The sequence below is a fragment of the Triticum urartu genome, chromosome 3, assembly GCF_003073215.2.
Source record: "Triticum urartu cultivar G1812 chromosome 3, Tu2.1, whole genome shotgun sequence".
Taxonomy (NCBI): Eukaryota; Viridiplantae; Streptophyta; class Magnoliopsida; order Poales; family Poaceae; genus Triticum; species Triticum urartu.
The window spans coordinates 723860221-723883068 of NC_053024.1; the positions used below are offsets into that span (position 1 = coordinate 723860221).

The following is a 22848-nucleotide window of genomic DNA, read 5'->3' on the forward strand; positions in this document are numbered from 1 at the left end:
CGTGCTCGTTTGCAAAAGCTGTGAGAGACGAGGCATGACAAGCAAAACATGACATGGGAGCTTGTCGATCTACCACATGGGCATGGTGATCAAGCATAGAGCACGACTGGTCGCATGAGGTTTCATCCAGCAGGCCGGCATTGACTTTGATGAAGTCTTTGTGCCCGTGGCTCACATGGAACCCATCGGCTGCTGCTTGCTTTGACTGCCTAGGAGGTGTGGCCTGTCCACCACATGGATGTAAAGTCACCCTTCCTTAATGGAGAACTGAAGGAAGTCTACGTGAAGCAGCTACCTGGTTTCATCTTCACCAGAGAAGGAAAAGTCTTTCAACTGCGTAAGGCCCTCTATGGCCTTTGGCAGGCGCCACGAGCATGGAACGCGAAGCTTGACTACACGCTCAAGGATATTTGTTTCAAACAGAGCGAGCACGAGCACGTGATCTACCGGCGCATCACCGGCGACGAAATCCTGCTCATTAGAGTCTATGCAGATGATTTGATCATCACTGGTTCATCCAAGGGAGCAGTGATGAACTTCAAGGACGAGATGAAAGCAAAATTCTAGATGAGTGACCTTGGACTGTTGTCATTTTGTGTTGGAAATCGAAGTTCAGCATGGCGGCGATGGCATCGGCCTATGTCAGGTACATTCCGCATCTCTCATCGAGCAACTCAAACTGAGGCGTGAGTGCACGACAGAAAAGGTGGTTGCCACAGAGTATCGGAGGATCGTTGGCAGCCTCTACTACCTTGTGCACACACGGCTGGACCTGGCATTTGCCATTGGGTTCGTGAGTCGCTTCGTGGAGCAACATACAGAGAAGCATCCGATGGCAGTGAAGCGCATCCTTCGATACAACCACTATGATCTAGGCTACATGTGGAAGACTGGAGAGACACGACTGGTTGGCTATAGCGACAATGACCTTGCCGGTGACATTGCCACCAGGAAGAGCACAAGTGGCACGATGTTCTTCCTTGGTACTACCTCAGTCTAGGTGAATAAGTCATTCGCGTAGTTCTAGGTCATCGATTTGAGGAATTAAATATGTGTTATATGTCATGAAAAGTATATCACTAGATTTCTACATGGATGTAGTTTCTAAATATATATTTTTTGTCTCATATAATACATATTTACATAGTTAAATCGTCGACCTAGAACTACGCGAATGACTTATTCACCGAGACGGAGGTAGTAGCAGTTTGGTGAGCTGGCAGTCACTCAAGCATCGAGTGATCGCTCTGTCCTCCTATGAGGCAGTGTATGTGGCTGCCACATTTGCCGCAACACAAGTACTTTGGAAGCGAAAGGTTGCCGGCGGGATGGGGTTTTGAAACTTGGAGTTTTTTAATTTAGCCTTGCTTGGGAAGCACGGCTGGAAGCTCACAACAAGCCCAGAGTGATGAGGAACACTAGATGAGGAAAGAAAATAGTATGTCAGATTTGTTTGGCTTCTTCTAGATGCTTTCACTCTAGTGTAGTATGTCTTTTCTTTTCTACCCTACCTATTGTTTTCTTTAGTCTTCTAGTTGTAAGTAGCTATGAGTAGAATGGTGAAACTTAAACAATGTTTTCTAGAGTATTCCAGCTATAAGTAGAAGTATGTGAAGGCTTCCCAAAGCCCTGTAAGCAGACGTCCTCACCTGTACTTTGGAACCAGACTATGTACCCCCACTACCTATAATAGAACTTGGTGTTCTTGTCTAATATCTTGTAGTAGATCGTGTGCTCTAGGAGTATTGGATTGAACTCCTGCTGTCATATTGGCCTACATTCGCCTCTAGAGTGATATCTAGCACAAGACGTTGAAGTTGTTTCTTCAACACTTGTGTTGTACACATTGTAGCAACGAGGTGGAGTTTCTCCTCCACAACCTTGTGTTGCTTCAGGTGGTATCAGAGCCTTGTTGATCCATACAAGTTCCTTGTTGTTCTCTTTGAGAGCAAGCTGCAGCAAGCAGTGGAGCAATTGAAGAAGAGGATTGATGCTGCAGAACAACAAATCAAAGAGCTGCATGAAGATCTTAATCAGATATTTGACCAGCTGGTTGAGATGATAAGAAAGGGTGTTCCCCCTGCTGCCAATGAAGGAGATTCATCTAAAGAAGATGTTCAACAAAGAAGGAGAGGTAATCTTGGAGCAAGACCGCCACAAGAATGTGTTCAACGTGCTTCAAGAAGGCCAATTTATGTTGAAGCTTCTGAAGGTGAAGAATATGATGATGCCCTTGAAGATGTCTATGCATATCGGAGAGTACCCAACCCTACATATGCAAGAGATACATACAAGGTGAGAGCTGAGATCCCAACTTTTAATGGAAATGTTGATATGAAGGGTGCCTAGATTGGTTATATGAAGTGGAGACCTTCTTTGAGGTCATGGAGGTTTCGGAAGATCGTAGAGTTCCTTTGATCGCATACAAGATGAAAGGAGGAGCCGGTGCATGGTGGCACCATGTTCAAGAAGAGCGCAGGTTGAGAGGAGAACCTCGTGTAAGAACTTGGCGGCAAATGAAAAGCCTTCTGAAAGGGAGATTTTTACCCGTTGATTATGACCAGATCCTATTTATCCAATTCCAAAATTGTGCTCAAGGAAATAGGACTGTTTTAGATTACAAGGAGTTTCTAAGGCTATAAGTGAGGTGCAACCTTGCTGAAACTGAAGACCAACAAGTTGCAAGGTACGCCAATGGTCTCAATGATGCTATTCAAGATCGATTGATACACAACAAATCTGGTCCATTGATCAAGCACAAGCTAGCCTTAAAGGCTGAGAGGTTTGTGAGGATAAGATATACAACTAAGGCTCCATACCCTCATACCGAAGGCTCGTGTAGGGATCACACTAATAGAGTGGAAGAAAAGACCGCTCCACCAAAGGAAAAACAACCAATCCTGAAGCAAACTAGAGGCTAGGGTAAGGCAATTGAAGGCCCAAAGTGCTATAAATGTGGTAAAGAGGGACACATATTCAGCGGTTGCCCACTAAGGAAATTTGTTAACACTACTATCAATGATGTTGAAGACGATGAGGAAGAATATGAATCTGAAGATGTAGAGGGACAAAAGGTTTGTCAAGAAGAAGGTGAAGAGGTGGTACATGTGATTCAGCGTCTCCTATGTTCTACACCACAGCCTGACGACACAACGGAATAAAATATTTGAGAGCAAATGCACAGTGAATGGCAAGGTATGCAAATTAGTGATTGATAGTTGCAGCTGCGAGAATCTTCTCTCCGAGAAGTTGGTGAACCATTTAAAACTTGAGACTCATGATCATCCAAACCCCTACACTATTGGGTGGATCAATAAAGGAGTGAATATGAGGATCACCAAACAATGGAACCTGCTACATTCTTTGGGAAAGCATTATCACTCAAACGTGTTGTGTGACGTAGTTGATATGGATGCCAACCATGTTCTTCTTGGGAGACCTTGGCAATTTGATGTGGATACTATACACAAGGGCAAGGAAAATTCTTACTCTTTCATCTGGAACAAGAGAAAGGTCGTTATTCTACCAAACAAAACTGAAGATAATACCTCTAAGGAGGAGGGGAAAACTATGTTAACTATCTCCCATACCTCTTACGAGTTGATGGAACACTTGAAGGAGGCATATTTATGTGCTGCACTTGTTGTAAAAGGATAAGAGCACCTAACTGTTGAAATTCCAGTAAAGGTATGTGGTTTATTGGCAGAATTTCAGAACATACTTGGAGAGACACAAGGCCTGCCACTGATGAGGAATTCAACATAGAATTGACTTAATTTCGGGAGCAAGTCTTCCTAATCTTCCACACTATCGAATGAGCCCAAAAGAGCATCATATATTGAAGGAGAAAGTGGAGGAATTGCTACGAAAGGGGCATGTTCGAGAAAGTATTAGCCCATGTGCTGTACCAGCCTTGCTCGCGCCCAAGAAAGATGGACCTTGGCGCATGTTTACGGATTGTAGAGCCATTAACAAGATCACCGTAAGGTATAGATTCTCTATTCCCTGTTTGGGTGATATGTTGGAGCAAGAGTGTAAACAATGCTAGATTTAAGAAGTGGATATCATCAAATCCGTATTTGACCCGGGGATGAATGGAAAACCGCCTTCAAGACAAAGGAAGGGTTGTTTGAATGGTTAGTCATGCCATTTGGACTCTCAAATGCACCCAGTACTTTTATGCATTTGATGAATCAAGTCCTTCGACCCTTCTTATCCCACTTTGTTGTGGTCTATTTCGATGAAGCAAGGATGAGGATGAACACTTTGATCACATTCGGAAGGTGCTAGAAGTACTAAGGAAAAATGAGCTCTACGTCAACTTGAAGAAATGTGTTTTCCTACGAACACAACTTCTTTTCCTAGGATTCGTCATAACATGTGACAGTATTCGTTTGATGATTCCAAGGTTGAAGCAATCCGAGAATGGCCAACTCCAAAGACCATTTCTGAGGTAAGAAGTTTTCAGGGCCTTGCAACTTTCTATAGACGATTTGTGAAGAATTTCAGCATTATCATGGCACCAATCACCGAGTGCCTCAAGAAAGGAAGTTCCAATGGACAGAAGCGGCTGAAGCTAGTTTCAATGAGATCAAGCAAAAACTCTCACAAGCTCCTATCTTGGTGCTACCTGATTTCAACAAGACTTTTGATTTGGAGTGTGATGCAAGTGGAGTAGGCATTGGAGCCGTTCTATCTCCAGAAAGGAAGCCTGTTGCTTTCTTTAGTGAGAAATTAAGCGAAGCTAGACAGAAATGGAGTGCCTATCAACAAGAATTGCATGTTGTTTTTAGAGCTTTGAAAACTTGGGAAGTCTATTTGCTGCCTAAAGAGTTCATTCTTGATAGTGACCATCAATCCTTGAAGCATTTTAGAAATCAAAAGCATGTTGACCGCATGCTAGCAAGATGAGCAGCATATCTAAAGAGGTTTAACTATCTCATCATGCATAAATCTGGGACAACTAATCGAGTGCTCGATGCTTTGAGTTTTCGTGCATATGCCTCTTGACTTCTTTTGAGGCCAAACTTCCAGGCATGGATCAAAAGGAGTTGTATGAGGATGATGAATACTTTGGCCATGTTTGGGTGAAGCACATCAGGGGCCAGCCATTAGGTGACGACTATTTGGTGCAGGATGGCTATCTCTTCAGAAATGATCGTTTGTGCATCCCAAGGAGTTCTCTGCGTGACAAACTAATTAGAGAACTCCATTCAAGTGATCTTACTGGCCATTGTGGGTCGGACAAGACTATCGCTAACCTGGAAGCTCGCTACTTTTTGCCACAACTAAAGAGAGATACTGGAAAGTTTGTTCCGCGATGCCCTATATGTTAAACCTGCAAAGGCCAAGTCCAGGATACAGGGTTATACATGCCTTTGCATGTTCCTGTCGCTCCATGGGAGGACATCTCTATGGACTTCGTCTTGGGCTTTCCAAGAACAAGACGAGGGAGTGATGCTGTGTTTGTGGTCGTGGACAATTCTCTAAGATGGCTCATTTGATCCCATGCCGCAAGACAACGAATGCTCATCATGTGGCAAATCTATTCTTTCGAGAAGTGGTCAGATTTCATGGGGTACCAAGGTCCATCGTCTTAGACCGTGGTAGCAAGTTTCTTGCTGCATTTTGGCTCACTTTGTGGAAGCAATTCAACACTGAATTAAAATTTTCCAGCACTGCTCATCCACAAACAGATGGACAAATGGAAGTGGTGAACAAGTTTTTAGGTAATCTGTTCCGTTGCATTTGTGGAGAAAGAAAGGGACAATGGGATCTGGCTTTATCTCTTGCAGAGTTCTCCTACAATAACTCCAAGCATAGATCCACGGGAAGGGGCCATTTTCCCATTGTCTACACTGAAGTTCCAACACATGTAGTGGACTTGGTGAAGGTATTATCAAGGGGAAACACAAAATCAGCATTATCCTTTGCCGATACTTACACTGACTTATTTGAAGATATTCGTTGTGTTTTGGAAGCACAAAATCAGAAATATAAACAACTTGCTAACTGCAAAAGGAGGCCAAAATCATTCCAAGCTGGCGATAAGATGATGGTATACTTCCGAAAAGAGAGGCTACCTTTAGGTGTTAAAGGGAAACTTCGGTAGCGAAGGTATGGGCATCTATCGCGAGGAAGATCCAGCACTATTAATGTTGCGGACTTGACTATCTACCATCGAGAACAAGCGCTCTATGAAGATAACTCGAGGGCGAGTTCCAAACAACCAGGGGAGAATGATGAGGAACACTAGATGAGGAAAAAAATCGTATGTCAGATTTGTTTGGCTACTTCTAGATGCTTCCACTCTAGTATGTCTTTCCTTTTCTTTTCGTTTCTACCCTACCTACTGATGCTTCCACTCTAGTGTAGTATGTCTTTTCTTTTCTTTTCGTTTCTACCCCACCTACTGTTTTCTAGAGTCTTCTAGTTGTGAGTAGCTATGAGTAGAATGGTGAAACTTAAATAATGTTTTCTAGAGTATTCCAGCTATTAAGTAGAAGTATGTGAAGGCTTCCTAAAGCCCTATAAATAGAGGTCCTCACCTCTACTTTTGGAACCAGGCTATGTACCCCCACTACCTATAATAGAACTTGGTGTTCTTACCTAAGATCTTGGAGTAGATCTTGTGCTCTAGGAGTTCTGGATTGAACTCCTGATGCCATATTGGCCTACATTTGCCTCTAGAGCGATATCTAGCGCAACACGTTGAAGTTGAACTTCAACACTTGTGCTGTACACATTGTAGCATCAAGGTGGAGTTGCTCCTCCACAACCTTGTGCTGCTTCACGGAGTTCCTCTGTGCATGCATTTTGGAAGGCAAATATTTTCATCCAGTGAGTTCATGGATGCTACTATTACCAGGTGTGCTTCTGCCACTTGGCGAGCAATCGTGGCTGGAAGACAAGAGTTGATGACTGGTTTGATCAAAAGAATCAGGGATTGTTCCTCGGTCTCTATTTGGCATGACAATTGGATACCATGAATTCTTTCTCTACGACCATCTATTCACATTGGAGCTGCAAGCCTATCTTCGGTCTCTGAATTGATCGATGCCGAATGAAGGTCGTGGAAATTTTTATAGCACAAAAAGCAGATGCAATCCTGAATATTCTGCTGAACCTAGGGAAATGGAATGATTCGATCTACACTGAAATCTGCGTACCGTTCTCTAGTGACTCACAACGATCATTCAGCTTTAGAGGAAGGGACGGTTACAAAAACTTTACATAAGCAGAAATAGGTGTGGACAAGACTTCGGAAGCTGAAAGTTGTGCCAAAAGTGTGTGTGTTCTCGTGATGGGTGTTATGCAGTATTTTACCGGCCGAGAGCACTCTTAAGCATAGATACATTGCAGGCATGGTGTAGTCTGCCTTGATGCAGACGAGGATATGATTCATGCATTGATAAAATGCCCGTGTGCAAAAATGTTTTGGAGGGAGGCTAGGGAATGGCTTCATATAAAGCTTCCGGAGCTCCATGCAGAAACTTGGTCAACGGATATATCAGTGACCCGAGATTTGATGAGGTCGTGCAAAAATTATCACGGTTATGTCGGCCATCTCTAGGAACAATATTACTCATGATAAGGCAAGTTTGGACCCGGTGCATTTGATGAAAATGACCAGGGAGGCACTGTCGCTGCTGGAATTACCTGGGGAGCACGCGAGAACCTTGCCAGGTCATGGATGGAGACCTGTTGAGTTTGATTGCATAAAGGTTAACTCTGATGGAGGAATGTCTATGGATGCACGACTGGGTGGAGTAGGGGCGCGTTGCACGATCGTCCTGGCCTACATGGGTGCTTGGTGTAAGCCTATTCAGGGTGTCACTGGTCCACTTGTTGTCAAGGCAGTATCTCTTCTTGAAGGTGTGGTCTTTTCTAAGCTTTGAGGCTTTGCGCGAGTACAGATGGAAACTGGCAGTTTGAAGTGGTTAATCTCTGGAACTCACGCCGTTTCTTTGTGCTTGCTGATAGCGCCGGTGTTATTAGACATTGAAGGGCTAGCGTCTAGTTTTACCTCTTTTGCTATTCATCATGTAAAGAGACATGTGAACGTTCTGGCCCACCTATGTGTGATATGCTTGCACACTAGAGGCGACGAAGTGTTGGATGGACTCCCCCTGAGTTTTTGGTTACTAGCCTCATGCTTGACAGTGCCGGAGCCCCTTTGAATAAAGCCCTTCAGTTCCCTGCAAAAAGGGTGAGAAGCTGCGCAGTCGAGCTAATGGTGGACAACCAGTCCGCCTTGGCGTTGGCCAAGAACCTAGTCTTCTACGGACACAACAAACACATCGACTTGGATACCATTTTATCAAGGACTGCTTGGAGGATGGGAGTGTCAATGCCAACTACATCAGCACCACAGACCAACTCACTGACATTCTAATTCCATGAGCGGCATGCTAGGATTGGGATGGTTCAAATCGATTCAAGTCTTTTCCTTACAAGGATTAGGGGGAGAATTGTTAAGAGTAATCCTTGCAGCAGTCCGTCAATAAGTCTAGTCTTTTCCTTGCATAGTAAGCTAGTGAGTCCAAGTCTGTGTCTGAGGCCACTAGTCTGTGGGTCAAGTCAAGATGTCTTAGGCCTCATCAGCCGCATCTATCGCAACCAGAACTGAGTCCCAAATCTGCAAGTTACTACTAACATTAAGGCAACAAACTTTAGGCCAGGCAACCAATGTCCACCATTTGCCTCTTTTCTACCTCTCCAAGAAGGAGCGGAGCCATGAGTTAAGCATGGGGGGGGGGGCAAGTGATGATAATCGCTCTGAGAGTGTACTATATCCAAATATAACTTTGGCAATAACATTACATAGATATACATTATTTAACCAATTACATACATATGCAAACCAACATGTGTTTGGGAATAAAAGAAAGCTATTTTTTCCTAATATAGATGTAATATTGCCAACGGGTTTGATCTGAATTATTTGGCACCAAGACAGATTCAGGAATGAGCAATTGACATGAAAGAGCAATGTATTAAGTTATTTTCCTTCTTTGGATTAGCAAGATTGTGATAGCCTGGCTTATTAGGGATGATAGACTACTCATATCAATAAGGAATTCCTTCTTTTTCAGGAGCCCATTCGGAAAGAACTCCAAAGTTAAGCGTGCTCAACTTGGAGTAATTTCAGGATGGGTGATCGACCGGGAAGTTGCTCCAGGGTGCGCACGAGTGAGGACAAAGTGCGTAGAAAGACTAGTATTGATCTGTGGGGCCAGTCTAGATCCCGCCAGGAGTAACGACCACCGGCGGGTGTGTCCGTGGCGTTACAAAGATAAAGCTAAACTGAAATGAAAAGGGGTAGATCAGATTAGAGTATGCATATATAGCACATCATGTACCTTGACAAATATCTCGATTGTGAATCGACCGAATGGATATGCGCTGTGCAACAAGCTAGAAACGATGCTCAGTGGTGGCCGCAGATTAGGTATTCAAGCTCGTGCTCATGCCCAATGATGTCAAGTTAAATGGAGTGGGCAGCTACCTGAGCTGATCGAGGCGGGCCTTGTTGATCTTGAAGACAAAGGGCCTGATGGGATTTGTTCTTGGCAAAGGAGAGCTCAAAATGGAAGAATTGGAGTCACAGACTCCCTGATACTAGCCTGGATGTTAAACTCTTTGATTCCAGCCATTGCAGTGTTTGTTGAAGCATTGCCGAGTGCTTTTGATGCGTGAACCGTGTTGTTTGTCAAGGGAACAAAAGTATGATGGTGTATGTGGATTAGATGCAACACATTTGGGCGGATCTAGACCAGTGTGACCCCCTTGAGCTTCCGCATGCTGAATCCATGGAGATTGCTAGAAATTGGGTTGAGCGCAGGTGTGTGATGCAATTTCTAAAAGGCTTAGACATAGGTTTTGAGAGCAGGCATGTTGCGTTGCTACGCCAACGAATCTTGTGTCCCTTGATGAAGCCATTGTTGCGATGTGCCAAGAAGAGGTCCGCCTGCAATCGAGAAGGTGTGATGGAAATGAATCTGCTTACAGGGTGGCTGACCACAGAAGTTTCGAGGGGTGTTATAACTATGGTCAACCAGCGTATATCAGCCGGTTTTGCATTGGTCCGGAAAAGGCGGAGGCCGGGGTACATTGTTGGAGTAGTAGTTGTGGTGGTCAAAATTGGAGTTGTGGTCGAAGGGGAGTGGTTGTTCATGGGGTGCTCATTGGAATGCTCCCAAGGCAAATGTAACTGCTTTAGCGGAAGGGAAGCAGGCTGCAGGAGGACATGAGACTGCTACCAGCTATGCCAACTTTGTCGATACAAATGAATGTAAGATTGAACACATCAAGTAACAACCCATAAAGAAACTCTGAATGTGTTCTTTACTCTAGAGCATCTCAACATGTCATTGGAGGCTTTAATGAGTTGAATCTTATCTTCCACACCCTTCCACACATAAAAAAACATTCACACAACAGATGGCACAGTCAAGACCATCAAAGGTTTGGGACGGTCAGTTGCACACCGAGCATTGAATTATTCTCAGTGTTGCATGTGCTAGCTTTTTTCGTGAACTTAGTGTCCTTGAGTGCTTTGGTTGGCCAAATTGATTGTCGAATAATTTTTGACAAGGTTGGGTTCTTGATCCAGGAGAGATCGACGGGCAGGAGTGTTGGAACTGGAATGAGGCGTAGGGGGTTGTGGTACATGGACCACAACATGACGGACCAGGAGGGGATGCACATGCTGGCTGCAGTTGCCGAGGATAAGGAGACAAGAGTCCTAATCCATCACTGTAGGATGGGGCACATGTCTTTTGTTAAGATGTATCAAGCATTTCCAAATGTAATGAGTGGTGTGGACAGTTACAATGTGATGCACGTGAGTTTGCTAAACACACCAGAAACTCATATGTAAGGGGATCATGAGCATATCTCCTTTTGTGTTAATCCACTTTGATGTATGGACATGTCCAGTGTTATCTGTTAGTGGTATGAAGTACTTTGTTATGTTCATTGATTGGCATTCTCAGATGACTTGGGTCTATCTTATGAACCATAATATAAAGTGTTTCAGTCTTTTGAAGTTTTTTATGTACTTATCCAGACCAGTTTAATGTAAAAATTCAAGCACTCGGATCTGACAATGGCACCGAGTATGTTAACAAGGCCACTGATGCCTTCATGTTGGACAAGGGCATCCTGCATCAAACATCTTGCCCGGACACACCTCAGAATGGGGCGGCAGAGAGAAAAAATTGCCACCTGCTAAAGGTGGCCCGGGCGGTGATGTTCACCATGAATGTGCCCAAGTTCATGTGGTATGAAGCTGTCATGATGGCCACCTTCTTGATCAACCGTACGCCATGAATGTGCCCAAGTTCCTGTGGGATGAAGCTGTCATGATGGCCACCTTCTTGATCAACCGCACGCCATCCCGGGTAAGAGGTATTAAATCATTGTGTGGGTTGGTTTTCATAGAAAACAAATTCCTAGTTTCCCCTAAGGTGTTATGTTGCACTTGTTTTGTTTGTGGTCATAGGCCATCAATCAACAAATTGGATCCTTGGGCAGTCAAGTGTATCTTTATTGGGTATTCTTCAGGACAAAGAGGGTACAAATGCTGGAGTTCTTGTGAGAGGTGGACATTTGTGAGCATGGATGTGGCGTTCCGTGAATCAAACCCTTTTATGGTGAGAAAACTGATCGAAGTGTCTTGTCGGAAAGGTATCTCTGGGCCCTCTCGGTAATGCACATCACATAAGCCTTGCAAGCATTGCAACTAATGAGTTAGTTGTGAGATGATGTATTACGGAACGAGTAAAGAGACTTGCCGGTAACGAGATTGAACTAGGTATTGAGATACCGACGATCGAATCTCGGGCAAGTAACATACCGATGACAAAGGGAACAACGTATGTTGTTATGCGGTCTGACCGATAAAGATCTTCGTAGAATATGTAGGAGCCAATATGGGCAATCCAGGTTCCGCTATTGGTTATTGACAAGAGAGGTGTCTCGGTCATGTCTACATAGTTCTCGAACCCGTAGGGTCCGCACGCTTAACGTTAGTTGACGATATAGTACTATGAGTTATGTATGTTGGTGACCGAATGTTGTTCGGAGTCCCGGATGAGATCACGGACATGACGAGGAGCTCCGGAATGGTCCGGAGGTAAAGATTCATATATTGGATGATATGGTTAGGCCAAGGGGTCAGGCCCACAGGGCTATAAGTCGGTGCAAAAGGAGTTTTGCGGAGGCCAGGGGGCCAAACGCCGGAGACCCTGGCGTCTGGGCCAGACGCCAAGGTTTGTGGCGTTTGGTACTGGAGTCCGAGTGGGACTCTTGCCTTTCGGGCAAAACCGACTTTGAGGAGGCTTTTGCTCCAAGTTTCCACCCCAGGGCTCAACATATAAATAGAGGGGCAGGGCTAGCACCAAAGACACATCAAGAAACACCAAGCCGTGTGCCGGCAACCCCGTCTCCTCTAGTTTATCCTCCGTCATGGTTTTCGTAGTGCGTAGGCGAAGCCCTGCGAAGATTGTTCTTCACCAACACCGTCACCACGCCGTCGTGCTGCCGGAACTCATCTACTACTTCGCCCCTCTTGCTGGATCGAGAAGGCGAGGACGTCACCGAGCCGTACGTGTGTAGAACTCGGAGGTGCCGTGCTTTCGGTGCTTGGATCGGTCGGATCGTGAAGACGTACGACTACATCAACCGTGTTGATATAACGCTTCCGCTTTCGGTCTACGAGGGTACGTGGACAACACTCTCCCCTCTCGTTGCTATGCATCACCATGATCTTGCGTGTGCGTAGGAAATTTTTGAAATTACTACGTTCCCCAACAGTGGGAGTGACCACCCAGTCCCACTGGCGACGGTAGAGGTGGTTGAGCGCAGCCTCAATCATCTCCGGGGATGCCACCCCGTCGACCACCGTAACGATCGCCTGAAGGGAGGGGGTGGGCGGGGGAAGATCCGGGACCTCAAGATGGAAGAACCCAAGCCCCTCGATGCCGTGGCCGTACATCATGAGCTCAGACGACACAGGGCGGTCCGGGCATAGGAGAGCGGGGTGCCCAGGGTCCGTGCAAATGTCACTGGGGGTTGACACAGTTGACTTGCGAATGACCCGGCACCCCGCAATTGAAACACGGGGGGCGAGGGCGGTTGGAGACGGGACCCGGGGCGGCGGAGGTGCTCGGGGCCGAGGACGGAGGGGCGGGCGGGTTGCCACGGCCATGGCCGCGGCGCTTCTTTTTCTTGGCAGGGCCTTGGCGGCCGCGAGAGGGAGCGCCGCTCGAGGTGGCAGCCGAGGCAGGGGCCGAGGGGCCGGAGGCATGGGGCGACACGTATTTCCGGGAAGCCGGCGCGGCGGCCGGGGCCTGGACGCGGGGGGCGCGCAGCACGAGCCGGGGAAGGGCTGCGGCCCCGATGAGGCGCCGGAGAGGGCGAGCGGCGGCGCGGGCGCCAATCACCCGAGGCGGCAGGACGAGGGGAACGGGAGCGACCCCGAGCATCGCGGCGAGCCGGGGAGCGGCGGTCGTCCCGGCGGCCCTCGCGGAGCTCGCGCCGGAGCTCCTCCTCGCGGCGGAGGGCGTCGAGGGAGGGGCGAGGTGGGTCGCGGCGGTCTTCTGCCCGCCTCTTGGGACGGGACGTCCCGTCCTCCCAGTCGCGAGGCATGGCCGAGCGCGGTGGAGGAGGGGGAGGCGGGGAAGGGGGGGACGGCGGCAGATGCGCTTGGGGGAGGAGCGAGGTCGGAGCGAGCGGAGACAAACGTGGCGGCGGAGGGAGGGAATGAAGCGGTCGGGAGGCCCCCCGGGAGCCAGATCGATCTCCCCAGGGAATTGGGCCTAGGGCACGGGCGCGGCCCGGGAGGGGCCAACCAGCCCAACTGGAGGGGCGCGGGCCCAGAGGGGGGACGGGCCGGTTGGGCCGGCGCGCGGCCCAGGATGCCACGCCCCGCCGGGCCACAGCCCAGCAAGCGGGAGGCAGGTGCGTCCCGTAGGGTTTCTCCCTGGGGAGCGAAACCCAGCACCGCCGCCGCCGGCGAGCCCAAGGGGGAGGTCAGGCACGCACGCCGTCGGGAGTGGCTGACGCGGAGGCACAGGACGGAGGAGCCAAAGGATGCAATGAAGGGGCGAAATGGCGACGAGCGGACGGGCGGAGCCACGGAGGGCAGGACGCAGTGAGCCGCAGGCGGGACAGGGGCCAACTCCGGCGGGCCACTAGCGGCCGGGCGACGCCAGGACATGCTTGCGCCGCCCCGCGCGGAACGGCCGACCACGCCCCAGGTCCGGAGCCGCCGTCGGCGAGCTCCACCAGCCCCCAAGGGCGCACCTTGCGGCCCATACGCCCGAGACGAGCTCGAGGGCGAAGTCAGCGACTGCGGCGGCCGCGAGCCGATTACCAAACCCCGCACGTGGGGGGCTGGGTCACCGGCCCTGCAGGGCAGCGCAGCGCGACGGGACGCGGCGGCCAGGGAAGGGGAGGCACCGGCCGGAGGGGGGAATGGCACCTCGCCGGCCAAATCCGCCCAGCGGAGGCGCGGGGCCGTAGCCGGGGCGGGCGAGGGGGACAGAGGAACGGGGGCGACGCCGGGGGTCGACGGGACGGGAGGGACCGGAGAGGCGGAGGAGGGCGCGGTCGCCGGAGCACGGGGAGGCGGGGCACCTGCGCAATCGCCAGAGCCCGAGAGCGCCATCATCCGCACACCCGTCGCCCTGGTCTATGCAAGATACTAGTGGCGCACGGATTTTGGTCGGCGCCACCAACTTTCTCAACTTGTAAGGGTTTTCCTACTAGTGAACCAGAGAAGTGAGGGACTTGATAAGATAAGGAAGATTGGACGGGGCAGTGCCAAATCGAACGCCTTTACCTGGATAGGAGGGCAGACAACATAGAGAAGTACAAGATGGCAAAGAAGGCCGCAATGCGAGCTGTGAGTGAAGCAAGTGGTCGGGCGTATGAGGACCTCTACCAGCGGTTAGCCACGAAGGCATGGGAAAGGGAAATCTAAAGATGGCCAAGATCCGAGAGAGGAAGACGAGGGATGTCGACCAAGTCAAAAGCATCAAAGACGGAGCAGACCAGCTCCTGGTGAAGGACAACGAGACTAAGCATAGATGGCGGGGAGTACTTTGACATGTTGTTCAGTGGGGAGAATGAGAGCTCTACCATTGAACTGACTACTCTTTCGATGATACCAGCAGGCGTTTTGTGCGGCGAATCCAGAAGTCTGTGGTCAAGGAGGCAAGACGATGGACCCTGATTGTATGCCCATTGAGGTGTGGGGAGGCCTCGGAGACATCACGATAGTATGGCTAACTAAGCTTTTCAACCTCATTTTTGGGCAAACAAGATGCCAGAAGAATGGAGAGGAGTATATTAGTACCAAACTTCAGGAACAAGGGGGTATTCAGAGTTGTGCTAGTTACCGGTGGAATTAAAGTGATGAGCCATACAGTGAAGTTATGGGAGAGAAGCACTGAGCACCGCTTAAGAATGACAAGGGTGACAAAATCAGTTTGGTGTCATGCCTGGGAGGTCGACCATGGAATCCATTTTCTTGGTGCGACAACTTATGGAGAGATGCAGGGAGCAAAAGAAGGACATGCATATGGTGTTCATTGACTTGTGGAAGGCCTACGATAAGATACCGCAGAATGTCCCAGCAAAGTACATTACCCTCATCGAGGACATGTACGATAATGTTGTGACAGTGTTCGAACAAGTGATGGCAACACTAATGACTTTCTGATTACAATAGGACTACACTAGGGGTTAGCTTTCAGGCCTTATCTTTTTGCTTTGGTGATGGATGAAGTCACACAGGATATTCAAGGAGATATCCCATGGAGTATGCTCTTTGCGGATGATGTGGTGCTAGCGATGATAGTTGGACTGGGTCAATAGGAAGTTAGAGCCATGGAGACAAACCTTGGAATCAAAAGGTTCTAGACTTAGTAGAAGTAAAAGAGTACATAAAGTGCGATTTCATTGCTACTAAGCACAAGGAGGAGGTTAGCCTTGATGGTAGGTGGTGCCCCAGAAGGACACCTTTTAATATTTGGGGTTAATGCTGCAGAAAGATGGGGATATCGATGAAGATGTGAACCATGGAATCAAAGCCGGATGGATTAAGTGGCGCCAAGCTTCGTGTGACAAGAGTGTGCCACAAAGCTAAAAGGCTTGTTCTATAGGACGGCGATTCGACCCACAATGTTGTATGGCATGAGTGTTGGCCGACCAGATTGAGCTCAAACAACGAAAGCCAGTTAGTCTCGCCCAACCCGCCCCCCCGAGCGCGCGCGCGGGAGGGGGGGGGGACCCACACGCCACCGCTTCCAACCCTCCCCCTCCCTGCCGCCGCTAGCTCGCGCCGCCGGGTAAAGCCCGGCCAGCGTCGGTGGCGGCGGGCCCTCTTCCCTTTGGAGCGGGATAACGCGCATGCGCGCAGCTATGTCCGTCTGCGTCCTTGGCGGCCGGACGGCGGCTCTCTGGATCTGGATCGGGGGGGGGGGGGGGGGGGGGGGGGGTTTCGCGGCCATGCGGGGAATGCTGACGCGAGGCGGCCGTGGTGAGCTTCTCGGTCCAGATCGGGGGGGCTCCGGCCTGCTGCACGTGGGCGGCGCGGGCTAAGGTAGCGTTAGCCGGCCGTCGCTGGTGGTCTCAGCTACTGGAGGTGGTTGGCGCGGTGGTGTGCCATGGTGAGGTGGTCCAGTGGCTTTTGCGGCTAGAGTTGCCTAGTTCGGGGGTATGGATGGTGTGGGTCTGTGGGGGGGCGGTGCTCAGAGCTGGGTGTCGGGCCCCCGTCGGTGGCGCTGGGTGGTGGCAGCGGGCCTCCTTCCCCTGGCTCTAGGCTGATGGCATGGCTGTGAGTTGGGGCTCATGCTCGGGCGGATCTGTACGGGGCCCGGGGCGAGTTGGAGTTTGCGCTCCGGGTAGTGCGCTTGGGCTCGATCCGAGAGGTGCTTGTGGGCGTTGAGGTCCCTCTCCTCGCTGGTACGGTGGACGTTGGTGGTGGTCGAGGCTGCGCAACGCTATCCGGCAGATCGACGTCAAGGGCCACGGACATGGCGTCGTGAGATCGTACTAGGCGACGGCCGTTGGGAGTCACGGGGTAGTGTATCCCCCGGTCCATTGGGACTGGCTGGAGACGCAGGCGTGGGTGCCTCCTACTGTGGAGGCGTCGACCCATACTCCGTGACTGATGCTGGGCTAGGAGTGAAAGGAGCTCCCTTTTACCCTTATCCAGGTGGATGCACCGTGACATGGACGGTTTGTGGAGCCTTGGACATGGATGCCGGGGTGGCGGCCCCGGATGGCGGTCCGCATGGTTGGCTCTCCGGTGGGCACCATGGCGGCGGTGATGGCATTCCCTCTTGATCGTGTGGGCGGTGGGAGGTCGTGCAGCTGGTGGTTCGGGCGTGCTCTTTGTCACCAGCGATGGCGTCGCCTTGATCCGGATCTGGAGTGTTGGGCTTGTTGCGCTTGCCCTGGAGACCTCGTCTGGTGATAGAGGGAGTTGCAAAGCGAAAGCTTCGCGCTTTGTCGCCGTCGGCGGCGACGCTCGGGGGCGCCGTTATCTTCTTGAAGACGTCGTCGTGGTGCTCTGTCCGTGTCCGGGTTCCGGGTGAAAACCTATCTCTGTTCGGGACTCGGCAATGGCGACGCATAGCGCATCGTTCTCCCTCCTGGGGGCGTTGTCGTGGAACTTAGGTGATATAGGGCTTAGTGTGGTGTTGTTCTCAATTCCTCCTGTACTTTATTTTGGTAGCGTAGTCGCATGCATGGTGCGTGATTCGGTTAGCCTGGGATCGACATTGTTGGAGGGCTACCCCATGCCCTTGTATGGTTCGGCCGTGTACTCTGTTTGATTGGTCGACTAAAAGCCTGTTTCGAGAGAGAGTGTTGGTCGACTAAAAGCCGACATGTTCTACAGTTAGGTGTGGCGGAGATACGCATGTTGAGATGGATGTGAAGCCACACAAGGAAGGACCAGGTCTGGAATGATGATATACGAGATAGAGTTGGGGCATATTCAACGGAGGCCTCCAGAAGCTCCAGTGCATAGCGGACGACTAAAGTGTGCTGATACTCGAGAGAGGTCGGGTAGATCAAACTTGACATGGGAGGAGTCCGTAAAGAGAGATTTGAAGGACCGGAGTATCACCGAAGAACTAGCCATGGACAAGAGTGCATGGAAGCTTGCTATCCATGTGCCAGAATCATGAGTTGGTTGCGAGATCTTATGGGTTTCACCTCTAGTCTACCCCAACTTGTTTCACCCTTAGTCTACCCCAACTTGTTGTTAGCAATCATGTGTTACGCCTCGAGTGTTTGGGCATCTGTTCTTAAGAATCCAGAAGGCATTGTATGCAGTCAACTGTCTAAATCGTGTGTTTATGTTGCGTAGGTTTTGCTGCATAAAAGAACTGCAAAAACGTCTTATATTATGGGACAGAGGTAGTACCTTTTTAGCAATCATGTGTTACGCCTCGAGTGTTTGGGCATCTGTTCTTAAGAATCCAGAAGGCATGCTTTGATGATATGTTGATTCAGATGTCTAATTTTGTGCTGAAGATGGTGTACTATCTCTAAGGTAAACTTTTCAATTGCTATTTGCAGGAAAAGGAAGTAAGAAGAGGAGAAAAACTCAGTTTTACTTGCAGATGCTCATTCCTGGAGATATGTAATGAGCAGATTTTGGACTTGCTCAATCCAAATGCAACAAATTTACAGGTAATCATTAAAATGTAGTATCTGCATATAGCTATTTGGTCGTTGCATCTGCCTGCGCGTCGGGGCTCCCCTGCTACGGAGCGCCGCCGCTTAGTCATCCGCTTGCTTGAACCCTGACGCCATTGGCATGGACCATCTCCTGCAGACCTACCATGCCCGTGGTCGCCACTGACAGAAGCACGTTCGTTCTGGGCAGCTGCTACTATCTCTCTCTCAGATACGTGTACAGAAATGTTAAGTTGTTGCTGCTGTTCTACCTCCTTCTCTCCCCCTGACCGTGCAAACTGCAAAGGCTGCTGCTCTTCTTTCTCTCAGGAGCTTCTCTCTTTCATAGCAAAATACAAAATCTTGCAATAGAATTAATGTATCAATCCAAAATGTGATTTTTTATTGTTATGAAAAATATTCGTCTAGTGTCAGGTTTAATGCAGAGAAACCTTCACAATAATGTGCACGTATTGTATTCTTGATGTTGCTATTTCATGCCCTATATCTGTTTGCTCATATTCTACAACAACTAACCATCTGTTTTTATGTTTCTCTGCCTCCATCCAACTAGGGCTCTTTTGTGTCTGCAGGACAATCCCAACGATTGTCCATTCATTTCATCCGTCGTGTACATCTTGGAGAACGGAAGCGCCAAACTTCATGTCCCAAACCAACCGGTATATTCTGCACCTACGAATAGCAAAGTAGAGCATGCAACAGGCAATACTCAAAATTCAAAGAATATGCTAACTTACAGTTCAGAGAAGATAGGTCAGTTATCACATTACAAGATATTTGGTAAAGGGGGGCTCAGATCAGATAGATGCAAAGGTGGTTGGTTATAAGGGTACATTCCATTTCCAGCTCCATTATTCATGTTGCTAACCCTCCTTCTTTTTGTAACTGTTCATGCTCCTAATTCTCTTTCTTTCTTTTAACCCATTCATGTTGCCAAACTTAGTAAGCTGTGATAAGATGACAAAGTGAAATTCCAAATTACACAAAATGACAGTAGGATGCAAGCATATTACAATTTGATTGTAAATTTGCATTCGGATCAGACCAACTACTAGAAATGTCGAGATGATATCTGCATGTCCATTTTATTTTACTGCATTTATTTTGCCTTCCTCTCCCTAAAATATTAAGTTGTTTTTAGCAGACCTGGATAAGCATTGGACCATTGTCCTACTTAATTGATCTGCTTTGTGGGACTTCATTAAACCAACTAAGTAAACAGATTTAATTGCCTGCTATTGGAAAAAGAAGAGTGAAGATATTTTTAACTGTTCATGTACTTTCGGTTTTATTTGTACGGAGGCTCATACTCACTCAAACATTTAATGTTTCCATATAGTCCTTCGTTTTGTTACAGAGAATGTATCATCGTAGTAAAATAAATAAAATAAAAGTTTGCTTGTGGTTGATGCATTTGTAGAATAATGTCTACTTTATTATAGCAAGACCAAATTAGGTCAGGCTGCATATGTTGCAGTTTTCCGATATAGAATACATTCTACATACCAATAAGGCAATAAGCATGAGGTATACCATTAATTTCATGTTTTTTTCAGATTTTTATTACTAAATAAAGGGAGCATCACTGATAATTAAAATTACATGTGGTGTTTTGGTTCAGATTGCAGAGGCCAAACCTGATGTAACCCCATTGTTTTGTAATGGGCAAGTTAAGCTTCTGATGCTACATAGTTGGCATGCAGCAAAATCTAGCAACCATTGGTGCAGTGCCAAATAAAGTAACCACAGCCGGTTTTATCAACAGAATCATATTTCATAGGCTCCCCTTCGCGTAAGTTGAAACAGTTCCTCGGCTGAAGAAACTAGAGTCTTAGCTTCCTAAATTAAATCTTATTAATAGCTCATTTTTTATTAGAAATTCATGATCCAGGACCATGAGAAACCAATACTTAGTTGTTCAGGAAAGAATTGAGGATATCGTGTAGAGGATAACACGTGCCAAGGGTTATCTAAATCGAGTTGAATTCGGACTTCCAATCGTGGTGTTTTCTTTTGACTGTCTAGGTCGGTCGGTGCCAGTTACTATATACTCCCTCTGTAAATTAATATAAGAGCGTTTAGATCACAGTGATCCAAACGCTCTTATATTAGTTTACGGAGGGAGTAGCTTGCTCTTCCTAACAAAAGTAACACAAATTACTATACCTTGAACTTGGCAACCTTAATATGGAAGTCATGAAAAAACATTATCCAACTGCAGGTATGAGTCAGAGGTAGTTTATACTTATGGAAAGAGAACTCAAGAAGTAACATGGCGATTTTCTAACATTATAAAAGGCATTGCAGCATTCAATCTTAACCTGGTGAAAAGGTGCGATTTAAAATAGTAAAGAGTTGCAAAAATGATTGAGGCGTCTGACGAGAGGGCCAAGAAAAATAACGTATAAGCTGTGTAGACAATACATGCACATGGGTAGTTATCTTGAGGACTTCAGACAAATAGGCCAGTAGGGATCAAATCTCTTTGGCCGTGCAAGCCTTACTGCTTTAGAAACAAGCTTGCTGAGTTTTTTGTCATAGAGGATCTACTTCCAATTCTGTACCTGTTGTTACATCTCTGATTGCCATGTTCTCTATGAAATGAAATCGATTTTCATTGTTGCTTACAAACTTTGTCTAGTTTTATTAGGAACTTCACGATTTTCGTCGGTAATATATTCAGTAAAACATACATGTATGCATGAAAATTACTTATATATTCCTTGGATAAGATGCTCAGAGTTTTATCAATTTTGTTGATGCTTCCAGAAAAACAGGTACAGGTTCTTCTGTTCACATTCTTTGATCTTCAATTTCACCTGATCTTTCTTTGCAGAGATATATATTTTGTCGTAGAAGTTGCTATTCCATCAGTTGGAAGTTAGTATTTTATTTAGAGGTGATATTATTTTTGATGCTGACTATTAACTTGACTGTCATACGAGTAATTTCTTGGAAAAATCTTGGGTGTCTGCTTAGCTACAGATAAGAGTCGTGTATTCCTTGGAACTTTGTGCTACACTCCTGCAATTATATGCAGAACCAATGGATGGGCTGTTATCTGCCTTAACCTGAAGTTACTTTTACTTGCAAATGATAGCAAAGATTAGGAGAACAGTTTAAATGAAATCAACACTGTACACCATCTTTAATTTGACATGTGATTAATTTATTTTCATTTACAGATGACTACTCCCTCCATTCCTAAATATTTGTCTTTCTAGATATTTCAACAAGTGACTACATATGGAGCAAAATGAGTGAATCTACACTCTAAAATATGTCTATACACATCCATATGTAGTTTGTGTTGAAATCTCTAAAAGTGCTTATATTTAGAAACGGAGAGGGTACATTCCAAAAGCTTTTATTATGAAGAGATTACCCTAAAAATAACAATCAGGATTTTCGTTCAACTTGCTTCTCTGGTGCATCATATTCACCTTATTAATTAGCAGGATTTGAGTCCACATCAAAACTCGCTCCAACCTTTAACCTTTGCTGTTTTTCTCAAGATCAAACCTCATGAACAACTGCCTCTGCCTGCTAGTTCATAGTAATAACTGGATATAAAATGGTTTCAGAAAGCGCGGCCTGGCCAGAATGAAGCCGAGGGCATTGACCATGATGCTGTTGCTAGGATGGACTTCAGAGGGTTTGGCACGTCGGAGAAGTGCATTCCGCTTTAGGTGGGATCTTTTGGTCCAATCCAAGAGATGGCTGTTAGCTCTTTGGTACATGCACTTGGATCTCAGGATAGCGCCAGGCACAGCTCTATAATGCAAAGCTATTGGAGTGATCAAACTGTTGTGATGAATGGTGTTCTTGTTGTAAATTGGTGATCATCTGAAAAACATTTCATCTTTGAGTAGTATGATAACGATCACTCACATGTTTGCCTCGGGTACAAGAAAGCAATCGAAAGTACTCTGTTTCTCAAGACACGTTTTTCTACCCTTGCTGGTTCTCTGCCTGAATTGTTTTGAAAAGGACATTATTTCAGAGTAACTAAATAGCATCTATCTCTCCGTTTGTAAATATAAGTCTTTATAGAGATTTATATACAAACTACATACGGATATATATAGACATGTTTTAAAGTGTAGATTCACTCATTTTGCTTCGTAT

General features: G+C 47.4%; 1 long non-coding RNA gene across 1 annotated transcript in view; it reads left to right on the top strand.

Annotated features, from left to right (window-relative positions):
• LOC125546233 overlaps positions 1-22642 on the top strand; it is a 48532-nt gene extending 25890 nt beyond the window's left edge. Inside the window, exons 12-17 of the long non-coding RNA XR_007300503.1 lie at positions 18601-18714; positions 19274-19379; positions 19470-19549; positions 20342-20512; positions 21557-21619; positions 22305-22642. This is a non-coding gene — a long non-coding RNA (uncharacterized LOC125546233). The remainder of the gene's footprint in view (positions 1-18600; positions 18715-19273; positions 19380-19469; positions 19550-20341; positions 20513-21556; positions 21620-22304) is intronic.
• Positions 22643-22848: the final 206 nt, after the last annotated feature.